Genomic DNA, 20,167 nt, shown 5'->3' on the forward strand with positions numbered 1-20,167 from the left:
GGCTGTCGTTTCTCATGGGTGCTCTCGTTCATTGGCGCCTCTTTCTGGGCTCCACCCCTTATTTATTTTTTTCTTCCTCTCAAATTAAAGAACTACAATGACACCCCAGCGAACAAGGTTATTTGAGCAAACAGAAGGCAACAAGCGTTGCTGCCTCTTTCAAGACCAACCTCATTCTCCTCTATTTGCGCTCCAGCGTCTGTGACAACAAGAGCTAGGCCTCACGCGGTCGTGGAATTAAAGAGATAATTATCTGTCTCTGGTGATGAATGTGTTTACCGTGCTAAATGCCAGGCCTTCTTTCATCAACTTATAAACCGTTGCTTTTCCTATCAGACAAAGTACAGGATGAGGAGGGATCTTGCATCAGAAATCAGTTAATGTCAGATGGAGGTGCTTTTGTTCTCAAAAAGTCCTTTTGAATCCTCATACAGGGGTAGTTTACCCAAAAAGATGTTAACTCACCCTCATATCATTCCTAACCTGTATGACTGACTTTCTTCTGCAGAACACAAAGATGTTTTGAAGAATGTTGGGGTTCTAATATTGGACCCCACTGACTTTCATTGTATGGAAAAAAATTAATTAATTAAAAATCCAAAATAACTTCTGTTGTGTTCCACAGAAGAAGAATGTCATACAGGTTTGGAATATACTATGAAGGTGAGTAAATTATGACTTTTTGAATTATTACTTTTGGGTGAACTATCTCTTGTGCAGATGTTGAAGTGAAGTTATTTTTGCAAAACTCACTGTTTATTTAGGCATCGAATATCATACAACAAATTCGTATTTGCATTAGAACCTAATGCTGTTCCTCACCGACAGTATGACTTTAGAAGCACATTTTTAGTTGTATGGACTATTCCTGGAGTTTGACCTTGTAATCATGTCTTTGTTGTGTGAAAAAGAGCAGCTTATTCTGCAAAATTTAACTTTTTTGTACTATCCAAGAAAAAGAATCATGTGATTTCCAAATTACGTGAGTAGACTTTTGTGTGAACTATCACTTTAATTTCAACGTTCAGTGCTTCCTGGGTTAACCTTAAGCTAGGTAAACAGATCAGCAGTATTCTTGCTCTGGAGCAGAATTATCTCAGCTGTCTCAAGCTCTCTGTGAGCTATAGGATCAGAGCTTGCCTGAGAGATTTACTGAACAAAGCTAAAATGGTCTTTAAATCTAAAATTAGGAGAGTGGATATGGAAAGAGATCTTCACACCCTTAATGTTTTGTATGCTATTATCATAAATACAGAATTTTACAGCTCTTGCAAGGCAGTATTTTATTGAAATTTATTGTACTTATTTTTCTCCACAATTATTAATCTCATACAGAATCCATTTATCTCAGATTTTTATGGAAGGCATTTTTAATTCCTAACCTAAACCAAAGGGTGAAGACTGGACTAGATAACACAATACATTATTATTAGGGCAACATTTTTCACTGGTACAGTATGTTCAAATATGTACCAGTATAATATACCCTAAAGCAGAGATGGGCATAAATACATGAAAATGTATTTAAAATACAAATACAAAATACTGTGTGGAAAAAAAAATATTTAAATACAAATACAAAGCACTGTGTGGAAAAATGCAAATTAAAAAAAGTATTATGTAATAATACTTTGTGGATGCATATTAGTATATAAAAGTTACATATTGATACCTTTTGAGGGTACTGCTCCAGTGACAAGCTGTACACTTAAGTACACCTAAAAGTACAGTAGTTCTGCATGGTAGATGCTTTGACTACACCATTTGGAATTTAATTTTATTATTTTATAATGCCTCTTAATGGCTAAAATATTCTTAAAAGCATGCCATTTTCCCATTTTCTTGCCTTTGTCACAGCTTTGTATCACTGCCAACAGCCAGTCATTGATGTCATGACATAATTTCCTGTGGCTCCAGAGTGATTAGTCACATGGCATTTATGGCTCATGTGCTTGGCTCAAAAGCTTCTGTGGTAGCAAAGATTTCAAGCGATTTCAAATGACATACTTCCAAGAGGTCCTGCGGCAGATGAACTATTAAGATGAATGGGAATGCTAACAGATCACTTTTTCCAGGTATTATAGACCTTCTTGACCTAAACCAAACCTGTTGTTTTTTTTTCCTAATGCAAAATTCTGATTGACTTAAATCTCTCAGAGGTTGAAAATACACAAACAGTTCTACATCATTATTTTAAATGTCCTTTACGATTGTTGCAGTTCAAATTGTATGATATGAGTTTAGAGCGACAAATGTTGAGGGGGTAGAGAGAAAACTGAACATCTGTTTGTGTGATGATCTAACAGACTGCGTCTGCATGCGCTCTTTCCCCTGGCACGCCTGCTCCGGCACTGTTTATTTTCTCTGTCATCTCTGCCACAGACTAGTGCTTACCTGATGCTAATTTCAATTAGGTGTCTAACTGTCTGAAGAAATGAATAAAGCTAAAGAGTCACATCGGAGTCAACAAGAGAGACAAAGACAGATAAAATATAAGACATGTCCATGGAAGCCAACATAAAATATTTAGTAGTGTCTTGAACCAAGTACACAATGTGTTTTTTTTTTTTTTTTAATGTCCTTTACGATTGTTGCAGTTCAAATTGTATGATATGAGCCCTGTGAGATCTTGCATAAAAGCCGAGGTTGACATGAAACTTTTTATTTTTCTTAGGATACTTTTAATATACTACATAAAAACTTCAGAACCAACTCAAACCACACATGCCAAGAAACATCCTGATGAACTTAAAAGCATTACTGGTGTGCATCCTAAGACAAAACAAAGGCACTGACATGTTTTAAGACCAGTCAGTGCAAGTTTCTTTCAGTTGAAACAGCCCAGATTTACATTTTAGTCTAGGACTAGGCTTAAGCCTTGCTGAAAAATTGAACATAATTGAGTTTATGTGTAAAAAAAAAAAGAAAAGAAAGAACAAATATCTGCTAATACATTTCCCCCCTTTTTTATTTTTCTATCATATTAATAATGTTCAAAAGTAAGTCTATTGCCTATAGAGTGTAGTACTGGACATTAGCATTTGTTTACTTGTTTAAAGTATGTTTCTGACTGAACGATACGCATATATGCATATAAGGGTCCTTCAAATAGAGCATAATTGTGAGTAATTGTGTGGAAAGTTATGTAGATGTTCTGGGCTTGTATTATGCTAATTACTATAACTGTGGATTTCCTGGTTTAGAATAATCCAGATTTATCAACATTAGAATGAGATGAGAACAAACTGATGTGCCTGTTGTGAATCCTGTGAAAATTTTGCATAAGAATAATTTCTGCATGCAGAAGACTTAGTGAATGAAACCCAGTGTCTCTAATGAATCTATTTTAAGCTCTTTTCATTTGGCTAACATGCACAGATTTGACATCTCAGCCCCTTCATTACCTTCCCTGATTCATTATATACTGTATATGTAAACCAACAGTTCATTAAAGAAATAATTTGTCCTCTTATCCAGCTTCCACATCTGTGTGCTCTTTGTCCATCCGTCCAGAAGATACCCAGTGGCATCATCCCCTCACATGAAAGAAAGCAATTATCTCCTCCCGCACACCACACCCGAGCAGGGACTTGGAATGGATACGGTGCTGAATACTACCCTAATTGGGTTTCATGCCGGCAGAATTTACAACATCTGTAACTCGGATTATAGTAGTGCCAAACAAAGAAAATTACAAACGTGGCTTTACAAACACTTTTATGTGCTGTTAATGATAAACACATTCATTGTGGCGGTAGTTTGTCACAAATATTTACAATCAGGCGCTCAGTTAGCTTAAAAGGGGTCCTTTATATCCGGAAACAGGGTGACAAAATGAATCAAGCATGGCTGGGAAAAACACTGGTCTCTGTGTGTGTGTGTGTGTGTGTGTATGTGTGTGTGTATGTGTGTGTGTGTGAGTGCATTTTAGTGTGCAGAGAGTGTTTGGGAGAGCACGGAAGATGAAATGGCTAATCGCTTATAATTCACACATCTCACAGTGGGGTTGTTGCAGATGGCGTTCAGACTGTCCTCTTTTCTCTCCATCAGAATCAATCCCACAGATAATGAGTGCTTTGTGCCTGAACATAATCAGATACATATGAGAGGGAATTATAGTGAATATCAAATCCAATCAAGCCATATCACGTCCACTGTAAATGAGCCAGACAGCACATTCCGGTTTTAAGAGCAGGGATAAAGGATTCATACCCTGAGGCCTTATGTTGTCAGACTGAACCCATTTTTGCAGGGACCTCGTTTGATTTCATCATTTTCATTCATGTTTCTTTACCTATCCATCTTTATATGTCTGTCTGCCTGTCTGTCTTTCTATCCATCCATCCATCCATCCATCCATCCATCGATATGAATATAGGTTTGCTAATCCATTTATCTATAGGTATATCCATCATTTAATATCTATCTATCCTTCCATCCATCTAAATGAATATTAATGTTTGTTAATCCATCCATATAGTATATCCATCATCATTTAACGTGTATCTATCTATCCACTCACCTTTATGTATATCTATGGGTTTGTCAATCTGTCCATCCATCCATCCATCCATCCATCCATAAGTTGCCCATCATCCATCCATTCATCCATCTATCCATCTTTTATTTCCTGTAATCATTTTTTTCTTAATGGTTTCTTTCTATTTTCTTTGTTTTTGCTTTTATTTTTAAATTAATTTCCTTCCTTTCTTACATTTTATTTCCTTTTCTATTTTATATAATTATTTCTGCTTGACATTCTTCTTTTCCAACATTTTCTTTGTTCCTCTACAGCAAACTATTACTCAACAGCTCATGCGACAATGTTTAGCCTCAGAGGAGGACCGCAAGGGCTGAGGTTGCTATTTGGGAAAGAGCCCCAAAAGACACGCTCTAGCTAATTAAAAATTAAAAGCATCCACTTGGTCAGTATTATTGTACAAAGCTCTTGATAGCACATAAGGGATTCACGACTGAGGTCTTGACCCCAGCAGCTTAGAAACTAAATGACCTCACATCATCCTCAGGGTGACATCGAGGCAAAACATTGCATGCTTCTTCTTATACACACACAGACACAGTATGGCTCTAATCAGCTCCATAACAAAACTAACAATCTCACTCTGTTAGCTTGAGTCAGTTCTCACCCAATGACTATAGGGGACATCTGTGGTGGGAGACAAAAGTGGATGTCAGTTTCTTTAGGACAGTCGTAACTAGGAGTATTGCATCATGGTTCTATGTTACACAAAAAAGATATCTGAACTGTTTTTGTGTCCTTCGTTTAATTGCCATTTTTTGAGGGAGAAAGGGAGAGCTGTCACACATAATCAGGCCTTAATTTTGCAGATAATAGCCTTTGTTAATGCATTAGTCAGAGACTGTTTTATCATTCAATATTTTTTTTCAGGTTCCTTTACTTCAACCACTTATAAATTATAAAAGTGAAGAAAGGAGGACAAGTCTGCTTCTATCTACAGTGTCTATATTGACCTCAAAAACTTTTTAAATAAATTTTTGTTTAGATTACATTTTATACTAAGAGCAAATAAGAATACATGTCATGGGATGGGATTTACTGCCATCTATGTTCAAGGCCTCATTTTAGTAACTAAAATGAAGAAAAAAATAACATCTCCTCTTCCAGATAAGACACAGGTAAGATTTCTGGACTCCTGCATAGATCCTGCATAGATTTCTGCACTTTCTGCATAGATATTATTAACTTCTTGCATATATTTGATTTTGTTAAAATCATATTTTCAAAATGCATTTATTTAAACTGCTTAGAATCAGCACAGATATGTTCAATTAAATTTATTGAAACTATTAAATTTATTTTATTTAAAATGTATGAACAGTTCAAATGTGGCTAGCTGTGGAACAAGTAATATTTAATTAGTTAAAATGTATGAGATTGAAAAAAAATGGATTTATTGATGATAAATATATAAACATTGTTTCTGTGTATTTAAAACACATTCAGTGTATTAGTACTATAAACAAATCTTAGCTGTTTAATTAATGCATAATTTACAAATATGCATCACATTAAGTTCATTATTTTGTTTATGTCAAAATGTGTAATCCATATTTTATATGCATTTCAAATACATAAATCTTAAATTATTATTATTATTATTATTATTATTATTATTATTATTTTTGTGTGTGTGTGTGTAATAAGGAATCATGTGTATCTTTAACTCACCTAGACTTGACCTCATACTAAACCACACCTGTGATTCATTCCATTCTTTGTGTCTTTCTTTCTCTCTGTCTATAGCCTACTGACCTCACGGCTGCTCTAGAGAAACAAACGCTCAAGTGTGTTTGTAGATATGTGGGACTGACTGAGGGTGCTCTGGGTGAACAATGTCCATCCAGTGATAGAGAGCCATGGCAGACCTCGAGAAAGAGAGTGAGTTTGGGTGTGGGAGTGTGTGTGCGTGAGAGAGAGTGTGGGAGCTGAAGGGACCCATTGAGCCAGGGTCCCTCGCCTCTGCCTTCATTAACATGCAGATGGGAACAGCTGTCGACACTTTGCTGTGACGGCTGAAATATTTACAACTCGCTGTTTACTGAAAGACTCTCGGACTGACTAGCTCGTGAGTCTGTCCCTCGCTGTATCTGTACAGATAACTGGGCTTCTCTCCGTACATCCTTTCTGAACGTGACACTCCGTTTGGTTTGATAATGGAGCGTTTGAGTGACAGCTTTTAATCTGGCCCCCTCTCTAATGATATTTGCTTTTTTTCCTGGTACATCTCCATCAAAATGTCACAGGCAGATTTACACTAGGCCGGCCCACCAAACAAAGCTTATTTCACCCCAGCACTTGAGAGGGAGAGAGAGGAAATCTATATCTACTACAAATCAATAGCAGGAAATTTATGAGCTTTACCTACAGGCCAACAGCAGCTAACATCTCACTACACGGGCATGAATAAATGAATACATAAACAGGCGGATGGATATTGTGAAGGGAATGGCGGATTGCAGGCAGAGAGTGAGCTCTGTCGTAGGGTCATTGGCACTGGCACGCAGATGTCTTACAAACAAACAAAAAGTCGATGAGTGTGTTAACATTACGCTCATTGGGTAATTACATTAAACGCTTGATGAGCTGATCACGGTGCCATCGAAGCAATAAAAGTTTAAGGAATCATCCCTGCATTGTCTTTCTCTGTCTCACTCTTTTGCTATTTGTCTCCATTCTGCCCTGTGCAGCCTGAAAGGCCTGCCGTGGTTGCTCATCACAAAACGAAATAAAATACGACAGACCTTCAGGGCACAATTACCCAATGTCAACAATTAGCTTTCCGTGCAAACACTTCACAGAGGGGTCTCCGAAGGGACGCACATGTCCATACGGAGCCCCAAGGAACTTGTATTCTTAACCTCACTTAAAAAATAAATAAAATACTGAGCCAAAGTGTAAACTACTCATCAATTGTAAATGTTTTACTCATCATTCATAGATCTTTCACCCCAGTGTGTTCACACACATAACCTGTAACCGGCAGGTCTGTAAAACATTTAAAAGTTATGAGTAGTTTACACTTTAGATTAGGGGATGCAGGAAGGTTTGTAAATGATTTATTAATGTGTTTACACAACAGGTTTTGAATACTTTGTAGTGTGTACTGCAATGTAAGGGCTGACTAGTGAGGGTGTAGACAGATGTCTTCTCTACATGTGGATTATTTATATAAGTGAATAATAATAAGGGGCAGCTTTGGCCTAATGGTTAGAGATTTGGACTTGTAACCCGAAGGTTGCAGGTTTGAGTCTCGGTGCTGGCAGGAGTTGTAGGTGGGGGGGTGTTAATGAACAGCGCTCTCTTCCACCCTCAATACCCATGGCTGAAGTTCCCTTGAGCAAGGCACTGAACAAGTTGCTCCCCGGGCGCTGGATATAGCTGCCCACTGCTCCGGGTGTGTGTTCACAGTGTGTTCACTTCTCACTGCTGTGTGTGTACACTTGAATGGGTTAAATTCCGAGTATGGGTTACCATACTTGGAAAATGTCACGACTTTGACTTTGACTTTCATAATATATTAACTAGTAACTTAACTAGTAACTATACTGAAAACAATGATTCATTGAATTCACCAAAAACATTTAAGATAAGTGGTTGCAATCAATTTATTTTAGCTACATTTAAATAAACAAATTTAGGTGACTAACTTTCAAAAAAAAAAAAAAAAAAAAAAAAAAAAAAAAAAAATATATATATATATATATATATATATATATATATATATATATATATATATATATATATATATATATATATATATATATATTTAAATGTAGCTAAAATATATTGTTTCCAACCACTTATTTTTAAACAATTTAGTATAATTTTTTTTTTTCAGTGTATTAACCTTTTACTAAGGATCTGTTTGATTATTTCATGATGCTATTTTTTAAGATAACTTACAAGATTTGTAAATCATTAGCATATTACTTAATAATCATTTGTGAATGTATAGTCATGTTTTGTAAATGATTAGTTAATCATCATCTAATCATTTGTAAATTATTTATAACTTAATCTACAAAGCATAGATAAATATATGAACATATCATGTATTAATCATTTATGAATGCATAGTCATGTTTTGTAAATGATTAGTTCATCATTAACTAATCACATGTAAATGACTTGTAAATGAATTAACAAAACGTACATAAATAGTTAGCATATCACTTAATTTCTTATTAATGTTTTTTAAATTATTAGTTCATCATTAACTAATCAATTATAAATGACTTACAACTGAACGTTATTCTAAAGTGTTACCCAATATGGTATTTATTGTGCATGCATCACATGGCAATCATAGTTTAATAAAATGTTTTTATTATATTTTTTTGATTGATTGATTAAAGATTAAAAGTCTGAGATGTGTAAAACAGTAAAATCTACACACACACACACACACACACACACACACACACACACACACACACACACACACACACACACAAAAAAAAAACATTTGAAAAGCTGTTAAAATAAATGTATTTTAAAAAGTCTAGCTAGCTTTGTGTGTTTTCGGAACAGAGCAGCTGGTTTCTAGCTGGTCATTTGTTGGTTCAAGCTGGTTTAGGTGGCTGACCAGCTGCACTACCAGCTTGTGAAGACCTGGCTAGGCTGGTAGACCATCTTGGATCAGCAAAAACCCTTTTTACCATGTTCCAAAAACCAGCTTGACCACCTTATGCTATATGACCTGGTTTTCCCAGCAGGGCCATGAGTGAGAAGCCAAGTCACATAGACTCCACAGAGGAATATGGATGATTACACGCATTGACTGTACCGGTGGGACACTATTTCATGCCAGCAAAGACATTGCGAGTAATCCAAACCTCCTTCTAAGGTCACTCCAACCCATCTATCCTCAGTATAGTAATGATAATACTAAAAGAGCAGGAGAATGACAAGGGGAGGGAACGAGAGCAATAGAGCCATGTCACTATCTGAGGGCTGACATAGGCTATCACTGTCAGCACCTGAGAGATGACCTGCTCCATCCATCAAACTGTCTCGACCTGAGAGTGAGAGAAAGACAGCCTGCTTAATCTCTCTCATTCTCTCTCATTAGAAAAGAAATATAGTCCTATTATAAGAATCTGTATGGACAGTGTGGACAGATCGACATTTGCAAGAGTGAAGAGGGGAAGCAAGCCACACACACACACACACACACACACACACACACACACACACACACACACACACACACACACACACACACACACACACACACACACACACACACACACACACATATGTTGTTATAAAACAGGTGTTTTAGCCAGCATTGAACTTCACATTAATCTTCAAGAATGGTACAATCACATCACTTTTGCTTAAAATAACTGACTCATAAGAGTCGTATGTTTGTGAATCAGGCTAGATCATACTAAATGTTTTTATTCACTAAAAAGAACTAATTCATAAGATTCATTTGTTTTTGAATCAAGTTGCACCAGTCATGCTCTATATTTTTAAATCACTAAAATGAATTGGTTCATAAGAGTAATTTGTTCACGAATCAGACTACACTGGTTGTGTTTTATCTTTTTTGACTAGAAAGATGTCCATTATTTTGTGGTACAGAATCTTTTCGTTCCAACAAGCATAACTTTTCTATGATTTCTCAGAAACCCCGCAGTTGTCAATGATTAATTTGACAACTATTAAAATTGTTGAAATATTTTTAATGTTGATGATTTAAAAGACACATGACCCCTTAAAATTTTGGCCTGTACATTTATACACACTGCATCATGGAGTAAACAGTAATGCAGCTGCTGTTTGCCCGAGGAAAACCACATTTGTGCAGAATTTAGAAATTAATGGGTTGGAAAGAAAGAGTTTTCACTGCCACAGATAAACGCTCTTCTTCACCGGAGTCTACAAAAAGGCTGACACGGCCAGATGGACAGTCTGCACAGATGTTTTCACTTTTTTTTTTTTTTTTTTTTTTTTTTTCATTCTTCTACTTGTTTATTGAAGGGGAAAAATAGAAAATACTTTTATGATAAACACAGAGAGAAAAAAAAATCTAATCTAATTACTCACAGATTTATTTTGTTCAGAAGGCTAATTCGGTTATAGTGTTATTCTATTTAGCCAGTAAAAAGAATCACAGATGAGGAACACTAGGGTTCTACACAGACATAAAAAGCAACAAGAGAAAGGACGTCTGCTGCAATATGTTGAAAGGCCACTATGAACTCAGAATTGAAAAAGAACGATAATGGAACAGAAGAACAATACAACTGCTGCGCCCTCAGAACACTGACGCACAGAGACTTAAAGTCACAAACATGTCTTCAGGTAACAAACAGTTATAGTGATGGAGTCAGGTATATCACAATAGCAAACACACAGGGCTGACAGCTATTCAAGCGCTACAACAGTGCAGAGAGTGACACACAGGCGCAGTGGGGGAGTTAACGACGCTGCTCTGGAGACGCAGGCCTTCTGAGATTTGAGGAGGCTTTACACCGCGACAGAGATGCCATGTCAGATACTGAGGATTATGCATGCACTTCACATCAAAGACAGCTTTGTTCTCACAAGAGAACATAGACAGGCTGAAAAGAGCGAATAGATTCATTCATTCGCTATTACAGACCCCTTTGATTGAAGTTTGTACACAAAATGGCCTTAAACTGATGCGGCATAAAGCTCTGAAAAGTCTTTAAAAGGGATTTCTTGTTCGAAATTGCGTAGGCACTCCAGGATGTAACGATTTTGAGCTATTCGGTCTTGCACACATTGCCGTAGACAGGGACTCGCTTTGTGTAAATAAATGACTGAAGAGTAAAGGAAAGGAAAAGAATTATAAAAAGTGAGCCAGAGATAAAAGCAAGTTGATTTGCATTCTATTGTCTTTTTTTTCCTAAATGTTCTTGGTTGCTGTAAATGAAGGGTCAAACGAATATTTGAAATGAAATCACAAAGGAGCAGAACACTTGCCCATAGCTTTCTCCTTAGCTAGCTTTGTCTCCTTTCTCTCTGTAGTGTTTATCAAAGTAAGACAATAAATGCGATATATATATATATATATATATATATACAGAACTTGATTTTATATACACAGTATGATATCAGCATTGATACATGTATGCAAGATGTATTATACATATTATAACTATATATTCTTATTTTCTTCTATATATTCATAATTTACATTTATAAATTCAGACCTAACTAGATATGTGGATTTACTTCTATATATTCACATTTATATTTACTGATTTACATCTATTTTTTTCTATCTATCTATCTATCTATCTATCTATCTATCTATCTATCTATCTATCTATCTATCTATCTATCTATCTATCTATCTATCTATCTATCTATCTATCTATCTATCTATCTATCTATCTATCTATCTATATAATGTGATTGTGATTACCACATGAACTCCAAAAACTGACTTCATACATCCACTAAAATCATCTTAAGACCTGTTGGTTAAAAGTAATTCCAAAAATACCTTGGAAAAGAGAAGCTAATCTTGAAAAACACTTGGTTTGAATTATTTGTCTAACTGTTTACATTTATATGTGCACACTTTATATGTGAATGGACCATCACTATCTCACTCTTCACTGAAAATGCTCAACAACATGGCATTGGAAGTCGCTCCAATTCAATTATGTGTCAGATCAAAAAAAAAAAAAAAAAAAAAAAAAATCACATCAAAGCACAATCCTGCAAATGTTTGCCAGGCTAATTTCACTTTATAAATAGTGAGAACGCTATCACAGCTTATTCACTAAGCTTGTGCTGAAAGGACACATGCTACGTTAACTTCACATTAGAAGAACAGTGGCATTATTTGATGCTTTGCTGAGAGAAGAGGAGATAAATAAAAATTACAGTGTGTAGGGGTGGTTTGATTTTGACATCCATGTGGATGCCTTTGAAACAATGAAACGCCTCTGTGGACATGCATTTGACATTTAAAAATATAAATATGTACATAGCCAAGAAAAACTTTCCATACCGCTGCTCTAGTTGTACTCTGCCGTCTATAATTAGCTGACAAAGGTACCATATAGCTCCGGGGTCCTCACACATTGTGTCATCTGCCATCCTTCCACCACTAGAGTTTCACACACACACACACACACACACACACACACACACACACACACACACACACACACACACACACACACACACACATACAGATGAAGACGTGTGTGAGAAAAGCGTTCTCAAACAAGGTGTTTCCCTCCCTAAAGCAATCACAGTTTTATTTTGAGCTCAGATCTGTGAGATCGCTGCTTCATGGAGAAACACCATCCAGCCTCCCTGACTCTGCACTCAGTCAAGACATAAAAGCCTCACCAATTTCCCATGTTTTTCACCTTTATGTGGGCCGACAGCCGGTGAACAAGTCAATGAGCATGTTGATTTTGGTACCAAGAGTTGCAGATTGGAAATGTGCACAGTGTGATCTCAAGTTCAAATCAAACGGCCGTGCTTTACGCCCCCCCCCCCCCCACACCCTTTTTTTGTGCATGTCTTGAACTAAGATACAATATCATAAAATACTTTATTGCTTTTGATATATCTGTTAATGTTTATAACAATCAAAGTTAGATATAAAATAACGCCCATGTGTTTCACTTGCTTTTCTAGAACGCATGTATTTTTTGATCAGTAAGGATGATTTCTTTGTATTATTATTATTATTATTATTGTTATTAATTTAAATTGTATACAATGTTTATTTGCTAAATAAAATTGTTATTGAAATAGTGACATTTTAAATCGGGCTTTTATAAAAAATACAGTAAAACAGTAATATTGTGAAATATTATTACTAATTAAAATATCTTTTTTCCATTTATTATTAGTGCTCAGTTATTAACAGTGGTTCTTATTATTATCGGAAAACAGTTTTTGTGTAAATTGTGATGCATTTATTATTTTTATTTTTTTTAAATTATTGATTGATTGATTGATTAATAGAAAGTTCAATGAACAGCATTTATTTAAAATATAAATATTTTGTAACATTGTAAATGTCTAGCATGCAGCATGTATTTTTTTTTTTTTTTTTTGACCAATAAGGCTGAATTTATTTAATTTTTTTACATTTAATATTGGACATTTCAGCTTAGTTTTGACACACGTCCTGTTTAAGCCTCACCCACATCTGAATCTCATACAGATAATTTTGTCTTGGCAATAAATCTACAAAATGGCTTCACTGTGCATCCATAACACACACACACACACACACACACATTTACTCTTTTACTCTTAAGCGACCAAAGTTGCATCATGCGACACACCCACACCGAAACAAACACACACAGTCTCAAAGCCATCTGTGCAGCGTTTGAAATGCCAGCCATTAATACACTTTCATGGCAAGGACCTCAGATGGGATGCTGGGAACTGTGTCTTTCTCGCACCTCATTCCAAGCCTGATATCCCTGTCTTTCAGCTCTCTGTCTAAGATTCATTAGGCAGGAGCACAAGCTCTGATTTAGACCCTAATTAGAGAACGAATGGCCAAATGTGCAATGTTCCAGCCCTGATCATTGTGCTCAACGAGGATGGCCAGGGGCCACAGGCTCCTGTGCACAATCACACCACTAATCGGTTAGCACCTTGCAAACATACCAACCTCATTCCCTCAACAGCTGCCTCCCTCTACATACCAACTACATCACAAGAGGTCAAATAGTCAGCAACCTATAGTATAAGGGATCTATGCAGCATCACGGAGCCTTGATTGGACTCATACAGTAGCACAGGATGGCAGAGCCACGGTGCGGCCACATTGAGTGTGGTGCTCATGTGGGCAACACAGGTTAAGGTTTGGCCTTTAATGTGTCCCAATTCTACTCCCATTTTTCTACTCAAATATTTCAGATTAATCTATCCTGTAAGTGTCAAAGGTTTGGAATATTTGTGATTTTTGTATGTGTTTGAAAGAAGTCTCTTATGCACACCAAAGCTGGATTTATTTGAACTGAAAAATACAGTAAAAACAGTAATATTGTGAAATATTATCACAATAAAAAATGCAGTTTTTGATCTGAATATATTTTAAAATCTCCTTACATTTCAGCAGCCATTACTCCAGTCTTTTCTTCTGTCACATGATCCTTCAAATTGAATTCTAATAAACTGATTTGGTACTCAGTTATTATCAAGTATTAATGCTTAGTTATTAATGGTTCTTGTTATTTTCAATGGTGAAAGTTCTTGCTGCTTAATGTTTTTGTGGCTTTTTCATAATTATTTTATGAATAGAAAGTTTTATGAACAACATTTATTTCAAAATAGAAATATTTTGTAACATTATAAATTAAATGTATTTGCTGTCATATTTAATCAAAGTGATGTATATAGTTGATGCATATATAATATTATAGTATATTTTATTAATTAATTTATCTTTCTTTCTTATTTATCCCAAACTTTTGAATTGTACTGTATCATGGTTTTCTCAAAATATTAAGCAGCAAAACTGTACAACATCGATAATAATAAGAAATGTTTCTTGAGCACCAAATCAGCATATTAGAAGGATTTCTGAAGAATCATATGACAAAGACTGGCAGTAATGACTGCCAAAAATTCAGCTATAATGGGAATAATTTTAATATGTTAAAATATATTCAAATAGAAAACAGTTCTTTTAAATTGCAAAAAATATTTCACAGTATTACTGTATTTTACTGTATTTATGATCAAATAAAGAGACTTGTTCAAAAACAATAACATCTTTTGACCATTAGTCTATGTCTATGTATAAAGTTTATTGGGGATTAATTATTTATTGACTACATGCTTTCATTGCTTATTGACTGTCATCAAACTACTGTGAATTTAATTCCCTTCCAAGTCTCTCTATATGAAAAGCCACAAACACTTTTTTCAGGACATGAGGTGATGTGTAAACCAAAGCAGTGAGCGTATGAAATGTTTCTATATGTTGGGAACAGGAACCTGTCACAGACAGACAAGTCAAGAAGCTTATGCATGCACAAATGTAGTGTGGCTGTGCTTAACAAAATGTGCTCTGTGACTTCTGATGCATGTTGGCTTGATGAGGAATAGTGGATAAGAAAGGGATAGCCTATAAAAAAAGAGGACGTGAACAATAGAATAAGGATGTACAAGTAAAAAACAAAAGGGGGACATCTAGGTTAAAAGGCATGCATGGCTGCCCTCCAAAAAGACAATAGTGTCAGCTTGCCCAATTTCACCCCAGCTCATGATTCAAAATTATGCTGTCAGCCTACTCCGACACGATCTATTTTTATTCTCAATGTATCATCCCTACTCCTTTCCTCAGATGAAGAAAACACAGCCGTCCAAATATCTGTGGCCACAGGGCAAGCGCTGTGTTCTATGTTTGCCTCTTAAGCTCAAAATTCCCTGGAGATTCAGACATGTATCTAAAAGAGTCAGTCGGGCGGAACGGATATGACTGTGCCTTTTAGATTTAACACAAAGATTGTGACATGCATATTTCACCGAAATCAGTCAGAACCATGACATGTTTTCTGTGGTGATGATACAGAAAGAAATGGAAAAATGTTTTTTTTTTTTTTTTTATAATAATATTATTAAGAGCTCAGATCATGTGGTTTATTTTGCTATTTTTCTTATTATTCAAATTATTATTACTATTATATATTTACAATTCTTAATATAATATAATATTTTATTATTAAAGTTATTAAAACTATTGAGAGTTCAAATCATATGAGTTTTTTTATTATTAAAATGATCAATATTATTGAGTGCTCAATTCAATGGCTAATTTTATTGTTTTTTATTATTACAATTATTTACATTGTTGAGAGCTCAACTCATGTGGCTTATTTTATTATTGTTGTTGTTGCTGCTGTTTTATATTTAAATCATATCATTTTAGCTCACATGATGTGGCTTACTGAGGAAAGCAGGCATCAGAAGAATCCTAGACTTACATTCAAAAAGGGAGCTCAGGGGGGACATGTCTTCAGATCAGAATGACATAGACTTAGAGGTGGGTCTTTTAATGTGGGTGAAAGACAGGCCATTCAGCAACACACTAGAAACTTCCTAGTCTCACCCTAGCAACCAGCCAGAACACCCTAGCAACCATATAGCAATGTGCACCAGCCATATCTTTGCACAAGAATATCACAGACACACTGAGGTGGGATCTTTTAACATGGGCCAATGAACCATGGGCTCTGGGTGTACTGTTGAGAGGCACATGATAACATTTTGGCAGCGAATTTCACTAATATTATTTCACCACTTTCTTATTATTATTACTTCATTTGTATTATGTATCTAATCATTCATAACCTTCGTGCTGTGGTGGTGATGCTGATATTTGTAAAATAGTTTTGAGTACAGCACACAGGTAGAGCAGCATCATAACCTGTTGTTGTGGAGTTCAGATGTGTGCTTCAGACGGGCAGAGGTCGCGTGTGCTGCAGTCAGAGGCTCTGGTGAGTCTGAAAGTGCGCATTGAGGCATCTCCTGCTCCGTGATCGCCGTTTATTCCCCTATTCCCAAGGAGGGAATTGAGCGCTGGCACAGTCCCCCCTACTGTACAAACACGGAACTTCTACTCACTCACCATCAGTAACTCTCCGCCAAACACCAGCACACCACATCTATTATTACCAAACGAGAAGTCTCCATTCTGCCGGTGTATAAGGGCGCACGTAGCTTGCTTTAGACTTTGCAAGCAGCATATGATAAGACGGTTTAATAGAACGAGAAAGAGAGAAAGAGATAGTCGAAATGAGAGCAAGCAGTGGAGTCATTGTTCACGGTTTTATGTTGTATATTGCAAGTGTTATTTTAGTAAGACTGCTGGCATCTTTGTTATTATTTATTTATTTTTAAATCAATTTTTAGATTTTTATTTATTGAATTGATTGTGCATGTAAGAACGTACAAATCAAGTACTTTGCGACTGAAAGAGGGAAGAGAGAAAATGAACGTTTGCCTTTTATTCTCATTGTTAAAACGAGACATCACTGAACCGGACAAAACACGAGCTCTACCTTTTCTTTCGCACCATGTGCTGCTGAACGCTGCACTGGCTCTACATCACAGGTGTTTTGCTCTTAATAACAAGTGACAGGTTCTGTAATAATATTTAAAAGTGGACTATATGTCACATATGTTTTATCACATAAAAATGCTCCAAAAGCATAAAATTACCGAATGCAACAGCAAAACATGTTGTATGGTAGCTAAATCGATGTGACCAACTCGAATTAAAAAAGAGACAAAAGTTGTGAAAAAAAACTGTATTATATCGCGAAAATCTTATCTAGAGGAAAACTTTGCTCCAGGTTAATTTTGGAAACAGTATTAGGGCATGTTTGACCATTTTATGCTGTGTAGGGGAAGGAAAGGAGACACGAGACGGGAAGGTATATTCCCATTCCACAAGGGAGATCCGAGCAGCAACTATGCGCATGATGTTTAGGCTAACCCATGTAAAATATAAATAAATAAATAAATAATATTTATAAACCATATAATATAAAACAAATCGACACCTGCTTCCAGCGAAGCAAAAACTGCCAAGTATGTTTGTTATGATATCAGGTTCTTATGTCAAAACTGTTTTGTCCACTGGACTGGTAAACACCGCAGTTTGGTACCTTGGAGAGCGATAGCTATCTGACCAAGCACTGATATATGCATATATGAGTTCAGAAATCCTATACAAACTGAATAATGCAGATTTGTCTTGTCATTCTCTGATGTAACACTTATAAAGGGTAGACAAAAGATGCAACAGAGTTGATGAGAATGACCCTATTATCTAACCAGTGCGTGCGTAGAAGGAGATATCACTCAATTATTGTTGACAAGGCATAACTGATATGAGACTATAGTTAAATGAATGAATATATTATGATGTGTAAGCAAACGCTTTTCATTTAATTACCATGTCGAGTGGGGCTGAAAAGGGGAAAATATAGGGTCTCTAATCACATTCTATATAGATCATAATGAGGGTTTACCTTCAAAAAGTTGGCATGTCCGATCTGTTTGTCTGCACATATAAAGTCTTCGACTATTCCTCCAACTTGTTCAGAATAAGTTCGGTGTATTCATTCTTTCAACAGGCAATATCTGCTTGAACAATGACACAAAAGAAGGTCTGTGTGCTCCAGAGGAAGAGAGGTGCTCATAGGACCGAAAAAGCAACAAGCATCCATAAATTCACAGCGGATCCTGTAAATGTGTGTCTGTTCTGTCACTTCTGATAATGTTACTCTGTTTCCCAAATGTTATTTAATCCAGCCTGCAAGTCGCAATGGTTGTCCAGTTTTCCGGATAAAAAGTCCTGAAGTGGTGTGTGAAGGCTCCAGGGAGGTGTGCGGTGAGTGTAGCCCAGACGCGGGTCGGGTGTTCTCTCGGTGCGTGTCGAGGCAGTGGGAGTCTTCCTCTCCTCGCCCGCTCTGTCCATACAAACTGGATTCAGTGTTTGAAGGCAGGCAGTTGGGCACAAAAGCATATATCCTGCAGCCCCCCCTTGTGGAGCAACAGCATTGCGTGGGTCACACCAGAATGAAGGAGACACAACGAAGAGAAAGTGAAAATGAAGCGCAAAGGGAGAAAGACAGACACACACACACACACACACACACACACACACACACACACACACACACACACACACACACACACACACATATACAGAGAGAGAGAGAGAGAGAGAGAGAGAGAGTGGACGCGCACAGAGAAGCAGTTGTTTAACCCATTCAGAGCCAATTATAAATATATATATTTATATATATATATATATATATATATATATAGAGAGAGAGAGAGAGAGAGAGAGAGAGAACGAGAGAGAGAGAGAGAGAGAGAGAGAGAGAGAGAGAGAGAGAGAGAGATATTGCATGTGTATAAATTCTTTATATATTTGGTTCGAAAATATATTTATATAAAAATATGACGTGTGTATAAAACACATACACACAGATATATACAGCATTTATTCGATTTTAATTATTGTATTTTCTTATTTAATTATGTTTAAATTATGATTTTCATCAGTTATGTGAGACATCTTTTAAAGAAGGAATCTACCTCACTAAAGTGTCACAAAATAAATTTTTTATGGATATTTATGAAATTATAGTGAGGAAGCGTGATAAACAGCATCATGCGACGTCAATTTCCATGTAAATTTTGTTCTCAACAGATATTTGGCGTCAAACCACCGGAGGTGCGCTTGGAAAACGCGGTTCAGCCCCTCGCGGTTTCTCCAGCGTTTGGCTCGTGGGCGGCCACCTGCTCACCGCGCGCGCTCGAGCTGGAGACTCTGGGTTCTCCAGCTCGAGGGCAGGGAGTGGGAGGCTTCTGATTCTGAAGCTGCTCCTCACGGAACCGATCAGAAAATAACAGAAGCGGGGAGAGCAATATTACGCAAAAACAAGTCGTCATGGAACCAGACGCAGCTTGCCTGTTGCGCAAATGATCATCTGGCATTCAGGGCAACCTGTGCCATGTAAACATGAGGAAGTGTGAACTCTTTGCAACATAATTTGTATAAGACCAGAGTTATGTGATATAAAAATGATGAATTGTGTGTTTTTCTAAACCATGTGCTCTGAAGTACCCTGCAAGTTT

At 36.4% G+C, this 20,167-nt stretch overlaps 1 protein-coding gene across 9 annotated transcripts in view; it reads right to left on the bottom strand.

Moving 5' to 3' along the window:
- The window catches only part of LOC109105022 (adhesion G protein-coupled receptor B1-like), an 83,130-nt gene extending 63,986 nt beyond the window's left edge, over nt 1-19,144 (bottom strand). For 4 of the 9 annotated variants that reach the window (XM_042772928.1, XM_042772930.1, XM_042772926.1 and 1 more), the window contains exon 1: nt 18,550-19,144. The gene's annotated coding sequence lies outside the window, so the exon portion shown is untranslated. The remainder of the gene's footprint in view (nt 1-18,549) is intronic. The other 5 variants (XM_042772934.1, XM_042772933.1, XM_042772932.1 and 2 more) reach the window with 2 other exon arrangements.
- Nucleotides 19,145-20,167: the final 1,023 nt, after the last annotated feature.

The sequence above is a fragment of the Cyprinus carpio genome, chromosome A16 (genome assembly GCF_018340385.1).
Source record: "Cyprinus carpio isolate SPL01 chromosome A16, ASM1834038v1, whole genome shotgun sequence".
In the NCBI taxonomy this organism is placed as follows: Eukaryota; Metazoa; Chordata; class Actinopteri; order Cypriniformes; family Cyprinidae; genus Cyprinus; species Cyprinus carpio.